Below are 16,934 nucleotides of genomic sequence, written 5' to 3'. Positions count from 1 at the left end.
TCAACTGTGTGAGTACTACCTCCTCTCTCCGATTGCTACGTGAACTATCCGCGAATTTTGAAGTAGAGGGTTCTCCAGTTGTCCTTCAGGTGTGTTTACACTCACCACGCGTTTAAATGGGTTTACGATAGTCTCCACAAGCGTCGCTGACGGACGGTCCGAAATTCACGGAGAAATGAGCTGCGAAGTTAGTGCTGTTGACTGAAATTTATATTCTCGGTATGATGAGATCTGTCAAGCTCATAACATTTCAATGCTATTCGCCACGATTCGGGAATGAATGAACGCGATAGTCATGAGACGCTTCCCCTTGGTGTAGTCGTTATCACATCCGCCTAACACGAGGAAGGTCCCAGGTTCGATCCCTGGCAGAAACGGTTTTTTTTGCCTCCCATTTGGGCCAGTGGTACCGTCCTCCGATCTTTCCGGAAGTGTAGGAGTTCGATCCCCATATGAAGTAAATTTTTTTGATGGTCTCAGTGGCGGTGGAGAGAGTCCTCGCCTGTCTAACTATAGATCGCGGGTTCGAGTCCCAACTGGATAGGTTGCTCCTATCCATTGCATTGGTGTTCCCGCTCGTTCAATTGTTGTAAATGTAATAAAAATCCCGATGTAAAGGCCAAATATTTTTCGTTGGTGTGGTAATTTATAAAATAAATAAATAAATTGTAAGTATTACATTGCGAGTATTGAGAATGAATCGATCGCAATACAGACAGCCGCGCTGCGGACATTTTTGTAAACCGATTAAAATGCGCTCAAATGGGCGACAGGTATCAAGATGAATCGAGATGAAATGTGTCTGCTCTATCTAGTCCTCTAGATCCCATCTATGATTTATCAGTGATATATTTTCCCAATTCGATTCTCTCGTGAAATGAATATTTAATATAGACTTTAAAGACTAGAGTTTACGTTTCATACTTGATTCTTTGCTTTTTAAGGCCATTTTTGCGACCCTCGAAGATCGCGCGTGAGTTCCGAGACATTCATTGTAGACACGAATATTAGGGTGATTGGAAAAGGGCTAATGTCGCAAATCAATTCCCGAGTGGTACCAAATCTAATCATTGCTTTAAGCAGAGAGAATGCAGATTAAATATACCTTTTCGTCATTCATCCATGAATGTATTCAGGTGATAGCTGTCGGAAATGTAAGTCAATTTGCTGATCAATTAGCATGCAAGTTTTCGATGATCAGTAAAATACCACAAAAGAATATGCGCTTATTCGATTAGTGAGGGCAAGTACAAACAAGGGACTTTGTATGTAATACCGAAGTTTTTCCGCAAATGAGTAAAATTTAATAGTTTAAACACATTGTAAAAGCTGCTTTCAAAGTAAACATATGGAGGGGTAGTTGACGAACTTTTGATGGTTATTCGATGTTTTGCAGATTTTTGCAAATTCGTCCGAAGTTCTTAGAATTGAGCGAAAAATTTACATGAGCGACGCTAAAATAAAAATAGTACATGTTTTAATTTATAAGTGTCAAGTGAAACGTAAAACATAAACGTAGACATTGAAATAGTTTTATTTTAGCTGAAATGGAGGGTATCACTTAGAAAAACAAAAAAAATCCTGGAAGTGCGCGTAAAACTCATTTCCTGTCAGATTAGTGTATGAAGCCTCGAACCCAGGGGAAAACTATTATGCATGTAATCTAGTCATGGCAGAAGACTTCGAATGGTACACCTCGGGAAATGATTTACGATATTAGTACTTATCGATCCACGCAAAAGTATATGGCTTCGCTTTTCACCAACAAAGACGAAATATTGTTAAAAGAAACATTAAAGAAAAATTCTGAATGAATATTTATAATCAATTGCGCAATCGCAACGGAAGCTCTTAAAAATCGGCACTTATTTGTGTTCCAACGCATACCACCCCGACCTTATACATACATACATGCCCTCATTTCCTTGACCTTCCCTTGACCTCCCGAGGGCCGGTGCCCTTCCGGTGTCAGTGACCCCTTCAAGGGGGGGGGGGGTTGCCCTCTAGCCCCTGACGAGACCAATATTCAACCCCACCCTCCCCCTTGCCCCTCAGCGGCGACTCGCCTTGATTGGCGACCCCCACTACTCCGGCCGGCGACGAACGTAAACACATTCGGTGTGTAGGTACCAGAGGGAGAGAGATGAGTGGGTAATGGGGGCTCTTCTAAATATAGACGCAGCGAAGACAGCGTGAGTGTGTCTGCTTCCATTCACACGAACGTCGGAGTGGATGGCCATACATAAGCAATGGTGGACAGGCACGTAGATAGGGCTTTGGGGGGCCTCACCTCCTCCACCCCCCCCCCCCCGAAATTATTTCCTTGGTAGCGACTGCCCGCGACACATCCACTGAGGAGACCACTACAGCCCAGGGACACCTCTCCTCTGACACTCCATTTTTCCATTTACATTTCATTATGCCTGCCGAAACCAACGATGCATTTAACTTTCAGTATTTTTCCAACGAAATATATAGCTGACTGAAATGCAAATTGAAATGCAATGCATTGTTTTGCGATGCGTAAGAATCGACAGCAAAATACCAGAAGAGGCAACCCGCATTCCACCCAAGCGCACCACGGAGCAAATTTCTGGCTATAGGAGGTGGATCGACGCACAAAATGAACTGCAAACACAAATTAAATCTTCATCCACTCGGTGATTTAACCCGTGGGTTAGTGGTTTGTGTAAGGGAGGGTAGAGCTCACCTTTCAGTAAACCACTGGCGTGAGAAATAGCACAAATTCCCGAGGGGACAGTCCCTTACCCTTGGACACCTCGCCCTTTGATGGCGAGACGCAATGGAAGAATCAATTACGTCACCAACTCATCTTCGAAAGGGTTAAGGGTTTATCGATATTTCGTCGCGAGTAACTAGAGAAATTAGCGGACGGCGGAAAACGAAAAAGTGCGAATGTCTTTAGTTTTGAATCTCTATCATGATGGAAAACAAGATGAAATTGGCAAATGGGCCTACTTCCTTCCCTCATCATTCATTTAAAAACTACCACTCCGCAATCTTATTCAATAGGCGTGAGGCCGTCTACAAAAATAAGGAAATGCGGGAACGAAGTTCCGCCCAGTATTCATTCAAGTCGTGCATTATTCCAGGGAAAAATAAATTCCTATACCTAGAAATATAGTGAGGTTCAAAGATGATGTTCTCCGTGTCGCTGTGAAAGATATCTTTTCTCAATTGCTCAAGCAATCTAAGCCAAACGCGTATCCTTCGAGTCTCTAGCGGATTCCAGCCTAATTCGTTTAAAACCTGTGCAACGCCTTCTGTAGGCTCTTAGCAGTGTTTGACGAATAGCGCATCTTTCCGTTGCATGCACAATTAACCTCACGGATGAAGTATTTCTTCGCCGAATCCCATTTGCTCGCTGCGTAATAGAAGGTGAGGCCTGATGAGTTCACAATAGCACCGCTCTCTTTTTCACTCTTCCTCCCGCAAACCTTCCCACTCCACGCTTCAAGAATCCTAGTTCCCCCTGACCTTTTGCGCGAATATTTCTTTCTTTGTTCCATGATAGGTGTGAAATTATTGCAACTCACAGATATTTGACATCATGAAACGCCTTTTTGTTAACTATATCCACATCATATGGGTACATGGGGATTGATAGATGTCCTACACAAGAGCAGTACTGCAGTGTAGTTGCTGAGCTTCGATTCTTATCCCCTTTCTTGGTAAAACGCTTTTTAGATCCGATGAGAGGATATCATAATCATAATGTTAACTAATTTCGTCATAAATGACAGTCTCATTAGCAAATATTATTGTCTATTTTATTTCATAGTTGGGAGGATAGGTCATAACATGTAATGAACAAAATGGGGCCGAGTACGGTTCCTTGTGGGACACCGAGTGTCACTGGTTTGGATTGGTTGTGATAGAGCTCAACTCATCCAAGTCACATGCGTTTGAAATAGCACACTTTTGTGATGGGGGCTAATTCCTTCCCGTGGGGCACTTCGCACTGAGAGGATTATTTGAGTGGCAGAAGAGATGGGAAATATCAGTAAATGTTAAGTAAGTGTCATTTGCGGTACAATATGGTGAAAAATATTAATATTGCTAAATTAGGAAATTAATTTTTTCCCAAGAATTCATTTTACGCACAACGCGTGTCATCCCATTTTACAACATTGATAATGTAGGTAATATACTGACAATTTGCCTATAATAAAATAAATATTATGTTGAGAATAGCAATATTTAATTTAAACATCTTAAGTAATTAAATTAAAGGACGCAAACACCAGTAATTGATAACTGTGTAGTTGTATAACGTTACTCAATGAGGCAAAAATCCTTTCATTTCACAAGTTTTTGCTGACTCATTCTTTTTAACAAACTGTTAGAGTATCTGACAAAAATTTCCATCCGTCATCATTCGTGCAACCCTTAGTCTTGGCGTCGCCTTGAGAGGCTGGTGGGGGGGATGGGGAGAGGAAGTGACGTCATGAAGGAGCGTGCCCTTGATCTCCTCTTCCACCCCATTCATCCTTCGCGAACCCCCCCCCCCTCAAACCCCCGCCCTCCACCCTCTACGTACGCAGACCCTCCGACTAAGAATTCGCGACAATTGCCGAAACAGATAACCCCGTCCATTGGGACCCTCACCACTGCCGAGTCAATTGAAATCGTTAAGGACGTAAATAGACGACTCACGGCTCCTTCCTTGCACGGCGGCACAAGGCTGCTTTGGGGCTGAACGGGGCGCAGGCCTTTCTGTCTGTTGGAGTACATCGAATGCACTCGAGTGCAGGTGAAACGGAATATGCAAAGGAATAAGTATATGCCCACTAGTATAACTAGTTTCGACGCATTCCTCCGACATCTTCGAGAACCACTGACGTCTGTGGGGACAGTTCAATTCGTCCAATTCTGTTCCTTGGCGATTTCGGCAATTCGGGTTTGCCTCTCTCTATCCGTCGCACAAGACTGGGCTAATTTTACATAACAATAACCTAATACGATGGACCTGTAAAAGCGAAGAATAATAAAATACAAACTAAGGAAGATATAAAATACAAATTAAGTAAGATAGGTCATAAAATAAAATTTTTAAATAATGGTTAACTCGCGTAAAACTTATGCAATAATATTGAAATTTTCAGAGTGAACAGAACGAACCCTGTTCATCATTTGCCTGTGCAAATGCAATATTTAAACGAATTAAATTTGAAAAAAATTATTACGCGATGCATTTATCTAATATGAGGTTGAAGGGAATTATGAAAAATCGTCCAATCTATATAAGTTCAATAATGATCGTTCAATAATCTATATATATCTTATGCATATCTGAACCAAATTTATGGATCTTCGTTGTTTTGGACAATTTATGAGAAAATCTTCAAAACTGGGATGAAAAATTAGTGGTTTCTGTACCATTTTTTATGACGTCTAAAAAGCAATGTCGCAAATTTATGGGAGTGTACTTATAAATGCAGGTTAAACCATAGGAAGATTGATTTCAGAATTTTAGCTTACTTCGATTTCGCCAATGAATATATTTCAGAGTTCCGTTACAGAAAATCTTTGCCTTAACTTTCTGTCGAAACTAACTTTCATCATCATAACAGGTCAACAATCCTAACATTGATTTGACGCAGCTCTCCACTCAATTCTCCAATCAGCTAATCTTTTTCCACCTACGTATTTCTTCTCTTTCACATCCTTAATTACCTCTACTAGGTGAAAAAGGGCTGGGAAAATACAAGTCGAGGAGTGTTTGAAATATAAATTATATATACATTTTATTTTCAAGCCCTGATAAATGTTTAACTAAAAAAAAAGAAACGTTGGCAAAAGTTGAGTTTTAATTGTTTCAAGACCTCCACTCCAAGGTCGCCATCATCACTCGTCCATGGCAATCTTAGAGAATGGTTTGACGCAGCTCTCCCATCAGCTAATCCATTCGCACCTTCGTTCTTCTTCTCTGTCACATCTTTGTTTGCCTGTTCCATATGTTTTGTTCGAGGTCTTCCTTTGCCGTTCTTGCCGTTCACTAGTCCCTCGACGATTGTCTTCACCAGGCCGCCATGTCTCAAGATGTGGCCTATAAAGCTGTTCCTTCTTCTTGTCAAGGTTTTCATGAGGCTTCTCTTCTCTTCAAATCTCCTTAAGACTTCCTCATTACTAACTCAGTCAATCCATTTGATCCTCATCATTTTTTCGTTGCACCAAATTTCTAAGGCCTCTATTCTAGTTTTTCCCGTGGCTGTCATTGTCTATGCCTCACTTCCGTAGAGAATTCTACTCCAAATGTAAGTTTTAATGAACTGATTCCTTACTTCTATGATTAAATTTCATGCATTGCCAAGTTTTGATGAAATCACTTTGTGTGTTTGCCCTTCCGGGAAAAATCTTGCAACTCAATCCTACTTCACGATTGGCTATCAACTATAAATTCTCAGTTCAGATTATAACCGGATGTCAATGCATTCTTACGCTGCTTATAGTTTCACAGAAGTCGTGTTATCCGCCAATTTGCGACAAGTAACGTTAGGATGATTCGTTTAGTTGCAGGGTACATTTGAGCGATTTAATTCTTCGCCTTGGCTCTAAGTATTTGTGTGCGATCATTCTCACCAACAGCAAGAACCCACACTTAAAATATAGACCCGCGACTTGGGCACTTCGGTACAGGGACGTTAGTTAAATTGAGGCTCATTCTGGCACAGCTGATAACGTTTCCACCTTCGGAAAAGAACATTCCGGCGAGAAGAATCGTGACAAGGATGTTACTATTTCCGAATATTTAAAAATGACTTTTACAGTTTGGTTTTGCGTATCTTCCTTTATTAGGCTTTGCTATTTCGCATTTTTATGTAGGAGTTCTTGGTAGCCATCTAGGCATCATTTTTATAAAATATAATTATGAAAATACTAATACAATATATTGAAACCTTAACCTAAAAAGTTTTTATTTGAACTAAAAATGTGAAAGTATTGCAATAAATTAAAAATAGTTGAAAACCCAGGTTTTTATTCAAAATAATCAGAGGCAAATAAACCAAGCTGCCGTGGCCGTATGTCCTTGGTTTAAACTATACCGATAAAAGACTTAATGTTCACAACCAAAAATGTTGTGCTCATCAGCTCCAGCAATTTAAATCTAGGTAAGTCTTTCTTTGTAAGTATTCATGAGAATACTACAACTAAAATCTCAAATATATAAAATGAAAAATTAATATCTCTCCGGTATCAAATTTGAAGCGAATTCGCTCTTCGCCTTCAGTTTTGAATATGGAATCTGTTGTGAAATTTAAACGTTGTGGCCTTGGGCCAAGGCAGGGCTTTCTTTATTTTTCATCTCTTTCATTCGAATAAAATCGTGTGTTTTTAAATAAATTTGCTAATTCATTGTAATGCTTACCCTGAAAATTTAAAGATTAAAACATTCATTTTAAGCGAGTAATTCGTCCAAAACGAAAGAGGCGATGGAGAGCATTATTTCATTATTATCTGCGCAGCTCTGCCGCCGGCCGATTGAGAAACTTAGGCCGGAGAGCATTCGTGGAGAACGCAGACTTCATTAAGGGGAATCCATATTTCGGCGATTAAGGCGTCTGTGCGAAAATAACAGCGGCCGCTTTTGTAAAGGACGGTGCTCGAGAAAAAAATCGAGGTCAGAGCGGCGATCGCGCGGCTTTGAGGAAAAGAGTGAAAGCGGAATATTCCTTTGTTCGTCCGAGTGGTTTGGGTGTGCAGTGGCGAGGAAGCAGGCTTGGGAAATATTGTTACGAAGGGTTTTAAAGTTTTATCAAATGCCATTTAAGGGCCTTTTAGAAAGTACCAATAGCCAAGTCAACTTCATTTCGAGTCAACTTGATGACGTAGGACAACGATCGCAATGATGACAATATAGGAAATACCTCCGACGGAGGAGGCATCTAACGGTTAAAAATTATGAGCATTGAATTTCCGATAGTAACCATAGAACCGAAGTGATCAACTCGGTGATGACCGTTAGATGACTCCTCCGTTGCAGTTATTTCGTCAATTGTCACACGAGATCGCGTTCCTTTGCCATCAAGTGAACTCGAAATCAAATTAACCTGATGTTTTTGTGAACGATCTTGGCAGGCTCCACCAGTGCTGATCGATCCACAAAAAAATACTTTTCGTAAATTTGGTTGGCAAAGAAGATCCTCTTTTCATAAGTCACGCCCATGGACGTGAAAGAGATAAATTATGGCACCATTAATGGAGAAATTTCTCCTGTGGGGTTCGGTTTGGTGTGGTGACTAGTGTGTTGGCTTCCGACCCAGTTGGTCCGTGTTCAAATCCCGGCGGAGGCAGAGACTGCCGGATCCTTGTTTGGGTGTTTTGTGGAGAGCACTTTAAATACAGCTGTCCGTCCGTCGGATGGGACGTTAAGCCGTGGTCCCCTTGACGCCTTTCGTTAAGAGCAGGCTTAACTGCCCGTCGTCACCTCCAAATGCCAATCAGACATTTTAAAATGCACAAGAATTATATAAATATTGATTTTTCGAGCTATGTGGTCCGACTGTGACGCCACTTTCACACAGCTAACTGATTTTGATTCAAATAGTTGCATTCCTTTGATAATTAATCAAATTTCTTACATTTAAGTTTACTTAGTTATTACTATCATACTTGTTGTTATAGCGTAGATAACTTCTTGTAAGTTTTTCGACATCATGTCATTTTTATTATACAGAAATCGATATTTTTTCAATGCTTGCTCCGGCATCGCCATGAGAGCCTAATTTTATTTATATTTTAAATCCAATTCCGGGAAAACATAGCTGGGAAATCCCGAGTTTTCTAATTGCTAATCGATGAAGCGTTATCAGAATATACCTATGTAATTTACACGTCTACGGCATGTACTCCGCTTCTTGGAGGGACCGCTTTCGTCGTCGCTGCGATTATAATGGAAAGTTTTGGATGAACGAGAAGTGACGCAATCGCCGTGATTTCTCCATTCTCAAGAAAGCATCGGTCAGAGAGGCAGTGGCTATAATAACCCATAGTGGTAATAACAAAGCGGTCTGTTTCGCGGTGGCAAGGGATCTGTGGCCAGGGGGGAAGATTCAAGAAGCGGGTCAAGGTCCCTCTCAGGCTTTTGCGATCTGCTCATAACATTCCCTCGAAAAGTATACCTGGGGCTGGCCCATGCTCGCCGATGGTGTCGTGTGTGTCTGGCTTTAGCTGTATTTTACGTGCCTGATGCGTTTGGTGATTCGAGTGTTTTTCGCTGGGTGCATATCGATGGCTAACAACTAGGGATGGACGGATCCAGGATTTTTTTCGGATCCGGATTCGGATCGGATCCTTGATTTTCGGAGCCGGATCTTTCGGATAGGATATTCTCGGATCCAAATGCATTTTCAAATTTCTGTTGCTGAGATTCCCCCGATGATTGTTCAATCTCTTGGGAAGAGTCACACTATGCGCCATTCGTATTTACCTTTTTTATTTTCCACGGCTGAAATTCTACTACGTAACCTCTGCGAGAGCTTTCAAACTAAACGGTTCATGAGTAGGACAAGAATCGCATGCGACGGCGCATTCGAAGAGAGAATCGGAACTCTTTCCACCCTTATGGGGCATACACACTGTTGCATACACTGAAGCTATTATTTAAAATTTCGGATCCAGATCCGGTGTCTTTCGCGACTTTGCATCTACATCTACATAATACCCTGCGAGCCACCTCTAGGGTGTTTGGCAGGGGGTGATCAATCACCAGCATGCATTTGGACTCCCACATGCACACCACACCGTCCATAAAACGTCACGTATACAAACAAATTATGCTACTATATGCTGTTAGAAATAATAATAAAATTAAGAAACATGCAATAAGTTTTACATAGGTTAGTTGTCTACACTACAAGTCATGCAATCTATCTATGAGTTCCATCGCTGCCGTTATAATCTCTTATTGATCGTGGAGGAAAAGACATTCTGAATCTGTCTGTTCTACAATCTATCTCTCTTATTTTATTTATATGATCTGATCTTCCGTAGTATGTTGGCGTCCGTAAAATGAGGTTAACTTCGTTAGAAAAGACACTGCTCATGATTTTATCTAAAAGGTTTAGTCTATTTTTCACGGTCTGAAAGAGATTCCCATCCGAGTTTATCTAAGAGGTCAGTTACACTAACAAGACTATCGTAACGACTTTCCACGTACCTGGCAGCTCTTCTTTGCACGCGTTCTAACTCTGTCATTAAGCCTTTTTCATGAAGGTCCCAAACACTGGCAGCGTATTCTAAATGGGGTCTAAAGAGGGAGCAAATTTCTTTCACTATATCGTCGCACTTTCCTATTATTCTTTTGACAAACCCATTTTGCGATTACCTTCACCTTTTATTTCCCTAATATGTTTATTCCACGATGGATTATTATTGAGTCTAACTTCTAGATATTTCACGGATTCAACTGCCTTTAATCGGGTGCCCCGAATGATATTTTCCCTGAATGATGGCGGTCTAAGGTGTTTATAAAAAAATTAACGAGTACTCGACGGGTAGGTAAGTGCGACGAGTAGAAGCTTCAACGACAGTGATTGGGACCTCCTCCCTGTGATCTCCTTGCTCTTATTGGTCCGTTGGATGACAGGAAAAAGTACGATGACCAATGACATTCCTTAGAGCCCATTTGGAAATTCGTTTCGTCCGAGCGAATCTTACGCAAAGGCATTTTTTTCCATTCTTCGGCGCTCCGAACGTCGATACAGCTGGTATTGGTAGTGGTACTCCGAACCGTGACTTTTCAGCTTATCAAATCACAATCATCGAATCTCCACCTCAAACGGGATTTGAACCGGTGACCTTCGAACGGACAGAGTGGCAAAAGGTCCAAAAAATGCAACCAGTCTGACCGGAAGTGACAAAACAAGAAAGACAGTCAATTGTAAGTGCTGAGACCACAAATGCAACTCGCGGATTTTTTAAATATGTGACCTAGCTAGTTCATGAGATAGTGAGATTTGTATGTACATAGTACGGAATTTATGTACGGAGGCGGAAAAATTAACGCAAAGATCTTTAGCGTCTGAACGCGGCATTCTCAGCAAACACTTTAAGATTCCGTCCTCCAAAGTTTTGCCCATTTAATTTTCTCATACAACCGGGAATTTTCAAACTAGATCACTTGTACCAGACTAACTCAATCGTATGCGTCGCAGTATGACTACACGTAAAGGTTATTTTACACGGGGCACGGAATTGCGCAGGTTAGAACTGCATTAATTTCTGAAATGGCGTGTATTTGCACGAATGCATGAATGAAATTAGAAGAGGGGCTATTTTGCCGTCTCACGTCCACGCATTCTCGCATGTGCTCTAGCAATTCACCGCTTTACACGACGCAATTTTAATTGCGCCTTCGTACACGCGTCAGATTGTGCAAGTACGTGCCCCGTGTAAAACGGCCTTAAGAGACCAAACTACGAATAGGGTGGTTTCCTATTATTTTTATTGCCTAAATCAAAATATTATTACTCCTGGAGTGCGTATTTCACGCTTTTAGATTTTTTAATGACGATATCTATTTTTCGTGATTAAACGAAAAGTGAAAATTTTCAAGCGCGCGAAAACGCGACGGCTAAGTATGAATACTGGGAAAACCCCGTGTGACGTATTTCTGGTTCCAGCTGTCGCCGTGTGAGGTGACCTTGGGGAGAGGCTATGAGCGCCACTACGATGCATGCTCCTAGCAGGTAGCAGAGTACCCTACTAGCAGGTAGCGCTTGGCTTAAATAAGGATTATTAAACTCGAAACAACAAGCGTCGAAACTAGTAGTACCACAAAAATAAATTGGTGGATTTATACATAGTTTGTTCGCTTTTATTTATTAATAGGATTATTATTACCCTATCAAACGGAGGAAACTTTCCGAACTTAGGTAATTTTAATGGGAGATTATTAAGAGATGTTTCCCTGAGCTCTGCGCCTCATGCATGCATTGGTAATCACAGACAATGTAAAACTCCTATCTAATCGTATAGAAACTAGGTCCCTGTGACGTCACGTGGAGTGGCATCGCATGGGCGCCAATCGGGCCTTTTTCAAATGCGGTTAAAATTGACCATTAACATTCGTCTAAACCGGGATTTCTAAAACCAAATAATTTGTATAATATGAATACGCTAATGGTGGGTAAGGAATCGCAATCAATGCATTTCGTTTTCTTTGATGAAGGAAACGACCGTATTCTACCTTAAATATTCCAAAGTATTTTTTCGCCCACATCTCACGTAAAATGGATTTCACCGGGATATCTGTGAACACAGCCGACATTTTGGACATCGAAACTTCTACGAGCGCAGTCTTCTGGTGGTGTAATGAGGAAAGTATAATGCCACGGACCAGTGATTCTATGGATCTAATCTTGGAGACAAATGAATGGGTGCTGCGGATTCGCCTTTTTCCGGCAATAGAAACTTCGAAAGCAAATATTTAAGCCACATTGAAGCGTTGGAAAAATCTGTTTTCGGTTTTCAATTCCGCGTTTCAATGCTCAGATGTAATATTTTATTTCCATAAATACATTCCTATTTATAACATCGTAAAAGCTTAAAATGCGATTACTTCTATCGTAAGGAAACGTGAAGCTGAAATTATTTATTTTAAAAAAAGTTTGATCTCGAAATTGAGCTGCAGTAATTTATTTCATACGGTGCCCAAAGCATCGCATCAATTAGTTAATCAGCCGATTGTTCATGTAAAATTAATGCCCAAATTTAAGGTTAAAATAACTTTTTAAAACCTCATAACTAAAGACAACTTGATTTTTAATCACATATGACCCCTTGAAACCCATTTAAATATTAGAACATAATTGAAAGTCAGAGTTTGATTATGATAGATGTAGCCGAACTTAGGATTATATGTCTTATGAATTCTTTAAACTGAAGTCAAATGAGAATCAGAAAATATATGAAATATCATAATGATTTATTGCCGAGTTAGTGATATAGCTTCAAATATTTCAAAGTTTAATTAGGCGGAAAATTACTTGGTTGAACATGACTACGTGACTGTGAAAATAGAAGAGGATTAATTTTATTTCAAGAGATTTTCCATTTTTTATTATGATTAATACTTGCATAGGTTGGCTTTGGTTGAACTCGTGAACTAATAGATTTTCCACAGAAATGTTAGCCATCATCCACTGGCCGTTGAATACATTTCCTCTCGTGCAAGCGGAATTAAGTTCAAATCCATAATTTGATGATAACTTTCATTTTCTAACCTAATTCCTCTCTTTTCCCTGGAGCCCATGTTTAAACATATTGTCACATACCTATCTTATCCTTTCTTGTATATGAATCATTGATTTTCCGCAGATCATTCATTTTCAAAAATTAAACTCATTCACTTATGTGTTCTTTCAACGCAGTCTGCTCCACCTCTTTGGAATGCATCGTCATAGTATATTTCAATCAATCACCAATAACCAATAAAGTAAATGCCTGAAAAGGGAGAGGAGAAATCGATTCCTCCACAGCACAAACGCTTAACAATCGCCCACCGAATCAAATCCGCTCATCTAGATAGCCCTTATAGTACTAGATGAGCTGATTTGATTCGGTGGGCGATTGTTAAGCGTTTGTGTTGTGGAGGTATCGAAATATTCTGCTATACGCAAGCTCATCTTATAGCATACATTCGGTGGCATACTGGATAGGTTTTTTGCAAAGACAATGGCAAGATTCGACCAAACACTATTCACGGCCACGTCAAGCAACTCTATCACGCCTCTTCATTGGATATAGAGCATGGACATTAAGCTGAAGCAGAGAAATAGTCGTAAATAAATGTCACCCATCAAAATTGCAAGTATAAATTCTCTTCGCTATCAGGTAAAGGTAATGATCACTCTTTTTTTCCAAGATTTTGGCTTGCAACTGAGTCTTTTGAACTGGAAACTACAAAATATATAGGTATCAGATTAAAAGATGTGTTAAATTGGTGTGAAAATTAACACAATTTCGTTATAATCGAATCTTTGATGCGAAAATTCTCAGGCATAAATAAGTCGATTGTTACAAAATTATACAATCCGAAGGTAGGAACCAAATAAACAGCAGAAAACATAAACGGTAATATACATTTATTATACTTCGAAATAAAGTTGGTTCCTCAATAATTAGAACATTTAAAATACTATTTACATGTAATGGAGTTCCGTGAGAAAAAAAATAGCAAAAGCCCAAAATTCCGTCCACTCAATCATTTGCTCGATGTTTCGGATAAAAATACATAAACGAACGCCTAACATGCCAAAATTGAAAACTCGGGGTTTAATTGGCTCGATCCTCAGCTTTCACTCAGTTGTGCCGAATATCGAGGTATTTGCCCAGGAAATGGGTGAGGAAATAGAGGCCGTGATACATCGCATCCAAAGAAGACGGGGATATTGGTAGTGAGGCCTAGCCGGTCATATCAACGCGTGGAACGTAACTATGGCAAAGGAGTGGTAAATAGGTCAAACACCTCAATAATTAAACAGTAAATGGGAAATAAGTTATATGAATTTAAATGAATTGGAACTATTCCTCAGGTAAATCGGCCACATCAATTCCCTGCAGTAAATTCTTGCCCAAGAGTAACATTTTTGCCCCTCAATATTTACGTAAATGGAAATGGTATGAATTTTCTCGGACTTCCGACCGAGTTAGACGTCCATCGAAACGTCGATAAAAATAGATAGCCTAACTCAGACGGAATCCTGAGAAGAAGTCATCGGAGTTGCTCACCGGGAAACCATCAAATACAACTCAATAAGCTTTGTAAGTTTAAAGGTTTAGCCCATCTTGGTGAAATCGTCGTCGGCACGGAAATATTCATAAAGAGAGTCAAAGAATTTTGAGAGATTTTAGAATTTTTTTGAGAACTGGCACGGAAATCAGAGTGATTCGACACCTGAATGAACACGTAAGAAGTATCGCACGCGTGTTTTTCAGTGTGTGAGAGGGTTACTTCAGTGCCCTCATCGTTATTAGCAGGCATGATAGCCTGATGAAGACAATCGTTGAAGTGCAAGTGGAAGGGAAGAAGGGCAAGCGACGGCACCTAATGCGCTACATAAGAAAGGTCATGAAGGATGAAGAAGAGAAGAAATATGTCGCTATAAAGAGGCTAGCGGATAGGAGAGAGGAATGGAGAGCTGCGTCAAACCAATCTTAGGAGTATTCACTGATGATGGCGATGATCGTTATTAAAATCAGGGCTGTAGACCAGCGGCAGAATTATGGGACCACCCACGAAATTTATAGAAAAAATTGAAAATATTGCAATTGCACTGAATTGTTGAGGCCCTTACTTTGTAGAATTCCATATTTTATGGTTGGAAGGAAATTTCTCAGCTTTTCTACAAATTGAAAATGGTACAGTGTAACCGAAACTAGTCGGCAATAAATTGTGTGTTTTTGTAGAAAAGCTAAGAAATTTCCTTCCAACCACAAAATATTGCAACCTTTCATGTGGCTTACTAATGAAAGTATTTTTCCTTCCGTTCCTTTTGACCAGCTTAATAAACTACGTTTAAAAATAATTGATGAATACCACAAATCCACTTGTTTGCGCATATCAGGCCTCAAACGTAACATCGCCGAGAGGTACTGCAACTAATATCAATACTGTAGCATACTAATATCGTTATCGTTAATTTTGGTCAATAACTTCAATAATTTGAGTTAATTTTTAAATATTGCTGTCTTCCTACTGTTTTTAAAAACAACATAGTAATTATGATGTTATATTTCCAAAATTTTTGCTTACTTTGCAATCTTTTAATAATTATTGCTCTGCAAATGCTTTAACTACTGTTATTATAATCATTAAAATTACTTATTAGTAGGGATGAGTCGATTCCAAATGTCGATTCTCGATTCCACCGATTCTCGGGCACGGAATCGGAATCGAGAATCGATCGCCTAAAGTCGATTCCGATTCCATCGGTTCCAGGAAGATAAATGTTTTGAGCATAGACTATAAGTTTGGGGCACAAAGGCTGCCACACATCTAAGCGGCCGCGGTGTCAGCCTTGCCCGCGCGGAGGATACGCCCTGCACGCGGGTGCTGCGACTAGCATACCTAAGCGGCCTCGGAAACATGAAAATGTCGGCAAGAGCGACAAACCGACGAACCCTGAAATGGCGCGTGATCATGAGCAACTCTTAGAGAAAAAAAATTGGAAACCTCGGGATCGGGAAGCAATGCATGCGTTTTCCGTTCTTTTATTAGCCGCTGGTCACGGCAAATCAAAGTATTGCGATTATGAATCACATTCGGAGAATTAATCTCGACCACCAATTTTAAAGTATAATAGATCGAAATATATATTTTTTATTTTTGAATGATATTTGAAGTCTGATGATAATAAAAACGTGCAGAGAGCGAGTTTTCCTGTGAAAAAAGTTTCTTATAAATACGCGCTGAGAGCGGGTTTTTTTATATACGTAACTTTTTTAGACTAACACGCGTCTGCGTCCATAATAAAAAAATTAGACACATTCGCGTTTGTATAGCCCAGTTTCATCAATGCAACCCTTGAGGAAGTTGATCCGAAATTTTAAATAATAGATTCAGTGAATGCAACGCCCCATCAGGGTGGAAAGAGTTCCGATTCTCTCTTCGAATACGTCGTCGCATGCGATTCTTGTCCTACTTATCAACCGTATTGTTTGAAAGCTCTCGCAGAGGTTGCGAGTAGAATTTCAGCCGTGGTCAGGATTTTCAGCCAGAAAATAAAAAAGGCAAAATACGACTGGCACATAGTGTGACTCTTCCCAAGAGATTGAACAATCATCGGAGGAATTTCAGCGCCGTAGGATAATAACCACGTCAAAAGTAACTACGTCGCAGATTTCAGAAAACCACCCTCGGCCGTCCACCAGCCCGTGCCTCTGTTGTTTTTTTTTGTATCCGAAATCAC

The sequence above is a fragment of the Ischnura elegans genome, chromosome 7 (assembly GCF_921293095.1).
Source record: "Ischnura elegans chromosome 7, ioIscEleg1.1, whole genome shotgun sequence".
Taxonomy (NCBI): domain Eukaryota; kingdom Metazoa; phylum Arthropoda; class Insecta; order Odonata; family Coenagrionidae; genus Ischnura; species Ischnura elegans.
This window is presented reverse-complemented; position numbering follows the sequence as displayed.